Below are 7,581 nucleotides of genomic sequence, written 5' to 3'. Positions count from 1 at the left end.
ATCACTGCACTACAGTAGGTCATGAGATAACGTCACCATCTAAAACAAGTCCTGATTTGTGAGGGGAGGAAAATTCACTACAACGTTACAGAACTAGTGTGGCACACTTCCGCTAAAAACCTTCATGAGAGAACGTCATAATACATCTGAAGCCCGTCATTATGCTGAGGGCGTTGAGCCTACGCGTATGACGCCATAAAATAGGAAGCGCGGTGTTAGAAAAGTTTTGGTACTAGTGGCTTTCGGTACTATAGCTAACGATGTCGGGTTGCGTACAGTGATGTTTCTGCAAGAACTCTAGAGTAGTTGCTTTTAGAGGAAAATTCATCTCGTCGAAGTTTTTTTAGGTAAGTTAATTTGCATGTGGTATTGTCTCAGTTTGTTTATGCATTTTAGCAGTTGATATGGTAGCGTCAATTAGGTATATTATGCACTTTTAAAGTCCGAGTTGGGAGACTTATTCAAGCAAAGCTTTGATGCCCCTGTGTTTAGTTTAAATCGAGCAATATTTTTTGACGACGCATGGCTATATTATGATAATTTTGATTTTTATATAAATTATTCTTATGTAATGTTTTAGTGTAGTAGTGAAGTCAAAGCCAGTAGACCGAAACCTTTAATTTTAATCACTGATGTACACGTGAGTTAAAATTACTATTATTAATGTTCTTGAGGACAGAAAAAATCTGACAAGGAAAAAATCATTTTTTGAGATTGCATACCATATGAAAAAGCCAATATTTTTGTTCTTCTGTATTCGTATAATAGGTAATTTATAGGTAATAATTAAAAAATCAAAAAGTCACGTGATGGCTAGTTTAATAGGACTTTAATAATAATTTAAAAAAATAGCCATCATATGACTGTTTTTTTTAAATTATTATTACCTGATTATACGAAAGAGAAGAACAAAAATATTAGCTTTTCATGTGGTGTGTCATCTCCAAAAGTGTTCGAATTAAGTTAAATAATGTTTGAAATTTTACAACCAGATTTTTTTTTTGTAAGAAATCTGAAGAGCAAACACCCTTGCTATAATATATTTTACGATCATGACATTTGATAGTGTTTAAAAAGGCATTTAAAGTGGTAGCTAGGTACATAAATCGTTTTTCTGATTGTGTGGATATGCAATAGAAAAACAACCACAGGTTGGAGCTTATAGTGAGCTGAGACCTTTATTTAAATACTTTTTATAACTTCCAATAGATGTAACTCCTAATAATACCTACATCGCCATATTTTGAAATAATGAGAAAATCAAGTTATTGGCTATTTATATTCAACTTTTTAAATGTTAAAATTTTAATGGTGAATATGTTTGAAATAAATGCACTATTCTAAAGAACTACTTCTACTTTGAGATAAAGAATCATTCTGGATATAATCCATATTTCCTCTAATTCCTACGTCATCAAGCATCCTTCCATATTTTTCTTTTGATTTATCGATGCTAACTATTGTTTCACAAGTCAACTTATTTGCTGTATATTTTATTGAGTAAAATATCGCCATTTTATCACCATACACTCCTGTATTTAAGATGTTTTCCTCACCGGTTAGATGAATAACTCCTGGGAGAAATAATGTCGCTAACGTGCAAGATGTAATATCAATCTCGAAGAGATGTTTGGACAAAACTGTTATGGGAAATCTTGATCACATACGTTTATGATATTCATATTGTTTCCTCATTTTGACTTTTCTTTTCTCTCTCCAAAGTTTCAATATCCTGTTTCACATAACCTAAAAAGACAGTTATAGACATGAGCTTTGTCTAGACCGTTCCTTGGCCGAGTTTTTGTAAATTTTGAAGTGATATTCCCATGATTTGCCGGTGTACAATCATTACTCTCTTAGATAAAACGAACATCCTTATTAGACCAGGAGTATTGTTTATGGAAAACATGCAAAACTGCATTAGAATTGACAAGGAAAGCTCCCCCCCCCCCCCCCGAATAATAGAACTTTGCATTTCGGGATGCTTTCATTCTGACATCTCGGTAAAGTTTCAAATATTTTCACAATGGGGCAAGGCAAATTTTCGTGTCTTCGTGACTTATCAATCCGTTTACAAAGAAAGCTGGTTGCCTCACCTTGGCACGCCCATTGAATAAATTTTAATGACCGTGATATTGCACTTAACTTAATTCTTGTTCTTTTTTCATGATGCACGTTGTTCTGAGGACATCTCAATAAATGTGTACGGAAATGCGGCCTTCATACCGTGTAATATGAAAATATAAACCACGTGGTCGAATGTGACACAGTGTTTTGTTTTTCATCTGTTTGGGAGAGTTGCTTGATAAAGAAAAATAAATACTTTGACATAAGATCTCGGAGAAGTTAGAGAGACAATTTATAGATGGTATTAAAGCATGCTGGCTTAAATTGCTTTAGAGCTGTTATAAACAATCCAACCCACACAATATGGATTTATTATTTTTTTTTAATATAGCATAACAAGTTCTCTGATCTTATCCTACTAAGGGCAAAGAAACTGACACGCCTTTCTCAGGAAGAAAAAAAAAATCGTAGAAAGAGGTCGTGCAAGTTCATAACCTAATTAGTTGTTAGGTTGCAAGTGTTGCTTTTTTGTCCCGACGACTGGCAGGCAAAAATATGGTCATGCTAGATAGGATGCCTTTCCCTCATGAAGCACGCATTTTCCGATTAATATTTTATGCAGCTGTGGGAGTTCTATTGTGTTACCATGGAAACATGGCCCCGACGTGTCTTCATCGATGAGTAATCCTCATGAGTCTCTGTTCACTTGTTACTCTTCCCCGCGCGCGCACACAAAACAAACCGAAATAGAATGTTACCGATTTCTGGAGGCGGAGAGAAGGGAAGCTTTATACGCAGAAGTGCTAAAATCTGCATATTAGCTTATAGTAGTGTTTTTCAATCATATTTGAGTTTAGGTTCAATCATAGTTGAACAGCACACCTAAACTATGATGAAATCCAGAATTTCCACAACCCATTGATATTGCTCCCTCGCAGAAACATTTTAAACACTGTTATATATAACAAACCTTCTTTGGATCTACTCGAACTTTTCACGATATATCAGGAGTTGAAAAACATCGGCCTGGAAAACGTCTTTCCACAAGACAAACAATATCGCAAGCGCCACGTGGGAAGTTAGTTGCAACACTTCAATCTCAATACTGTGACTGGCTCTTTAACACTCCTCTAATTATGGTCTTCAGCTGTTCAATTTTATAATGAGAGATAAATGGAACCGTGTAGTACACGGCGATGTAGTTAAATGACATACATTTTTATCCCCTTTCCCTTTGTGCAGCGGAGAGAAAAATGAACAATTAAAAATGAAATAATTATCCCGATCATATGTATAATTAATGTTTCTAATATTCTTTAACAAAGGCGAGTGATGTTGAAGTCAGCTGTACCTTTTTGGTAATTCTTCGGATTTCCTTCATCAGCTATTTTAAAGCGCTGTGAAGTAAGTAGATAATTCTGAAGGAGAGGCTACGTGCCAACAGTTACGCATTTTGTTTTTAACTTCTGTACGGTCTGGTTTGAGTGGAGCAGATTTAGCGATGATATACCACATCGTACAATAGTGATATAGAGTAAACAAGTACTTTGGATTTCTGTGTTAGCGAATGATTAATTTGGTCGGAAATCAAACGCATTGACTGTTATTAATAACTAGGGCAGTGTCATTACGGAATCCTGTTCTGCTATCGCATATCAGTATAGATAGTGAAATAGCACTTCTACGTTTGCTTAGTTTTGTCTACTATTCAAGATGGTATGACTCAGTGTCTGCGGGTGATACCTCAAAGTATACCTCAGATAAAGTATAAATCGGGCCAAGCTAAAAAGAGTAGAAGACAAGAGACTTAAATTTAAAACTGACATGTGCACAGAATTAGACGCCAATAATTTGAAGAATTTTTTGTTTTATATTTGAGTGCATATACTTCATCTGCCTTTTGATTTTTAAATGCTCGTATTACAAACTTGTTTCCTTCTACGGAAGTTTTTTTTTTTTTACAAGTTATGATAATCCCACGTCTGACAAACCTTTCGTTTTCTATTTCAGTTGATGATCGTGAATCTAAAAGCCACTATTGCATTTTAAGAAATCTAGTGAATAAGCTACAATTTCTTTGCGTAGTTTACGAAATCGAAACTTACAAGCTAGAATTGACCTAGCAGTCCTATCAATTCCTTATATCTTAATTAAAAAACCAAACTTCTAAAATTTCGACAGTTATGAAGTATCGCATAAAGAGACCCAAAGTGAGTTGTCATTTTCGCATGCAAAGTATACCTCAGATAATTATACCGTCATCCGTAAAATTTTCCTATCATCGATTCTGTTCTTTTAATGCTAAACAAATATTGAATGGGAGAAATCCAAATTACTCATTCGTATCTACTGTATAAAAATGCAGTTGATTAAATTTATGACAATAAGAAACAATGCTGGCTTTGTGCCGAGACTCTGGTATAAGTTTAAAATGAACTACCCTTTTTGATTCGAAGATTTCACGTGAACGAATAGCTGATGCAAGGCCGATTAATAATTCTGACACTCACACATAAAAAAGAAAAAAAAAGTTATCTAGATTTTTTTAAAACAATCATTGGTATGTCAAGACGAAACATTTTTAGGCCTAAATGAAACCTTAGTAGAATGGTCCCCAAACATTTTGACTTATTTATTCCAAAATACAGAAATAATATAACATGGGAATTTTTTTATTTCCATCTTGAATTCCCTCCCCACAAACCTCAATGTGCTGAACATTCACGTGAAATTGGACTAGTGTTCAGGACTTTCTTAGTTGAGTCTTAACACTTGCCAAGATACTGGCACAGGACTGTGTGAAGGTGATCTGGTTCTTGGGAAAAACCATTAAAATTAATGGGCGAGGGGAAAGAAAAGCATAATACAAAATATAATGCCGAAAATTGAAATTATAAAGACCTAAAACCTTCCAGTCTAAAAATATTTTAGGATTTTTTTGTTCTAAAAGAACAAAGATGCAATTTTATATAATAGCATTCAAGTGTGGATCACTTCTGATGAAAAGTATCGTTTGTGATCTCGTTTATTCTTTTAATATGCATCTTCTCATTTTTAATGAGACAGAATGGTTTCTTTTATAGGTAAAATTGGCTTCTTTTTTTTTTTTGTTGTTGTTCTAGGCGAATAACGATCTTATTGAATAGCATACACACATCGGAGGTCTTCAATATGTTGGAGGATAATTAGGCCTAATATAAGTTACGCTCGAGAGTATCTTTGCGGAACGAACGCTGCCGTGGGCGTCTCCATACATTCGCGACCATAACTGGTTTTTATTTTAGGTGAAGTCATCGTGGTTGTTGAATAGAGGTTACTATTGTTGTGGAATGTATAAATGCAACTATGTGGACTTATACAAGAGGAGAAATATCTTAATACCGGAAGAAGTGTCAATCGCGAAGAATTAAATGTTATTAGTCATGACAAGTTTGTTTCTACTCTTTCACACAACTAATATGGCATGACTCAACTAGCATACTCAAGATTTTGTTCGGTGTTTCTACTAAGCAGATAGAATACTTTGACATTCTTAATGATGCTGTGATTGTCATCCGAAGTGGGGGGGAGGGAAGAGAATGTGACCGCGGAGAGATAATATTTAAATTCTGGTCACAAAAGCAATGAACTTACTTGAACTTAATTTTCTAGAATTAGCAGCAACCACACGTATTTTAAAATCTTAATAAAATTAAGTTCGAGATGCAAATGATTTCAGAAAATAGTGCAAGCATCATATGTATGCAATTATATTTAAAAAAAAAATATTTATCCTGAAAGTTTACTGATGTAACAAGAAACGAAGGAGGTTGTGAACGTAAGACTACCCAAGAATCCTTTCAATGATCATATATATATTTCCAAACCTTGCATTTTTTTTTTTTTTTTTTTTTTTTTTTTTTTTTTTTTTTTTTTTTTTTTACATTTAGAAACTTACTTCATAAGATGATTGCTGTCAGTGTTTTTTTTTTTTTTTTTTTGGTCAATCCTTATACAATAATTAGTCGAAGCAGCTACTTATTTACGAAGCGAAAATAATGTTTGTGCGTACTATGGGTCAACGTAGTATCGGCTAGTCCAGTAACAAGTAATTCCCGTAATTTCGCATAAAGTTTGACTTGCTTTCCTGGCTTGAAGATGAACTGGCTCCACAGTTTTTCAAACTGTGGGTCGAGGAATGCATTTAGTGGATCGCGACCAGCATATTCTGAAAGGAAATAGAAAATATCACAGATTTCGTAGCTTTGAAGCACTGGTTTGATTTTGTACAAGTGTTCAAATCTTAACTCTAAAACAAAAGAGTTTGTGTGCGCACGCTGGTCGCGATGTAAAATGCATTCCTTAGAATGTAGGTCGCAGCCATAAGTTTTGAAAAATACAATTGCTAATGTCATTGCATCCGTTGTCCAGCTTAGCTAAATGAGCTACACAACTTACCAGCAAACGCTCTGCTACAGTAGCAACAGACAGCGAAGTTCCCCTCTCTCCCTTCAGTGATTCAACAATTCCCACATGCAGCTGTCTTCGATACGAGGGATGATATCGAACGCTTCGAAACACAGCATCCATTAACTTCTGTCTCATACGTAAGCACAGCGAGCAGTATCGCACCAAAACAAATCAGATTAACTAGCACCCTTCCTGCAATTCAAAACAGTTCCCCAGCAAGCAACGACACACTGTACTCGTGTGACCAAGGAATCACTTAATGCCTGACACTTTTCTTGAACACTCCTCCTGACAATATCTTGGCGTTGCCAAATTATCAACGAACAAGAACTTGCACTGAAAGGTATTTACATCAGTTTTAGCCATCGAGATATCATTCATCGCATCAAACGTTCGGTTGAGAGGCGAAGTCGTATCAAAGTAATACACGTAAAATGAAGCCAACTTTAAACAACAAAACAGGAATACGTACAGTTTCTGAAGATGGATGCATGTTGCTCAAATACTAGGATCCGGTACTGATTCCGTGTTACAGATCCTAAACATTAGAAACAACAGAATTTCGTATAATTCCTACTTCAGTCGCTGTATGGTACTTTCACTGCAATAAAGATGTATAAGAAAACTTTCCCTCATCCTGCAAGAGTAGAATAAATCGGTCATGGATACATAATGAGAAACTACATTAAGGAGTGGATAATAGGAGTGAATTCATACTCGTAATCAGTCTCGCCAAAAATGCAGTTGCCGAAGCCATTTCAAGGCCAAAAAACGGAAAACAAAGACTACCTATAGAAAAAAGGTCTGAGCTATGGAAAGAAAAGCTAGTCAACGATACTTTACTGAAACCAGGAGATTTGCGAAGTCGATTCAAAACACAATCCGAGATCGTTGGTAAACCTGATAAGGAAACGCCTTCAGTGATTTGAGATGCATCCGAACATTGAAGGGATTCACGATTAAAACGTAATTATCTATCCCTTACCCTAACTATGAAGCAGTTTTTTTATATTTTAAAAACACTTAAACTTCAGATTATTGTGCACAATATCATACTTTTATAAA

General features: G+C 35.1%; 1 protein-coding gene across 1 annotated transcript in view; it reads left to right on the top strand.

Annotated features, from left to right (window-relative positions):
* Window positions 1-237: 237 nt before the first annotated feature.
* Window positions 238-7,581, top strand: part of LOC150095010 (sodium/calcium exchanger 3-like) — a 150,995-nt gene continuing 143,651 nt past the window's right edge. The window contains exon 1 of the mRNA XM_090411261.1: window positions 238-347. The gene's annotated coding sequence lies outside the window, so the exon portion shown is untranslated. The remainder of the gene's footprint in view (window positions 348-7,581) is intronic.

The sequence above is a fragment of the Typopeltis vanoorti genome, chromosome 21, assembly GCF_054136105.1.
Source record: "Typopeltis vanoorti isolate ZY-2024b chromosome 21, IOZ_Tvanoo_1.0, whole genome shotgun sequence".
NCBI lineage: Eukaryota > Metazoa > Arthropoda > Arachnida > Uropygi > Thelyphonidae > Typopeltis > Typopeltis vanoorti.
This window is presented reverse-complemented; position numbering and strand designations above follow the sequence as displayed.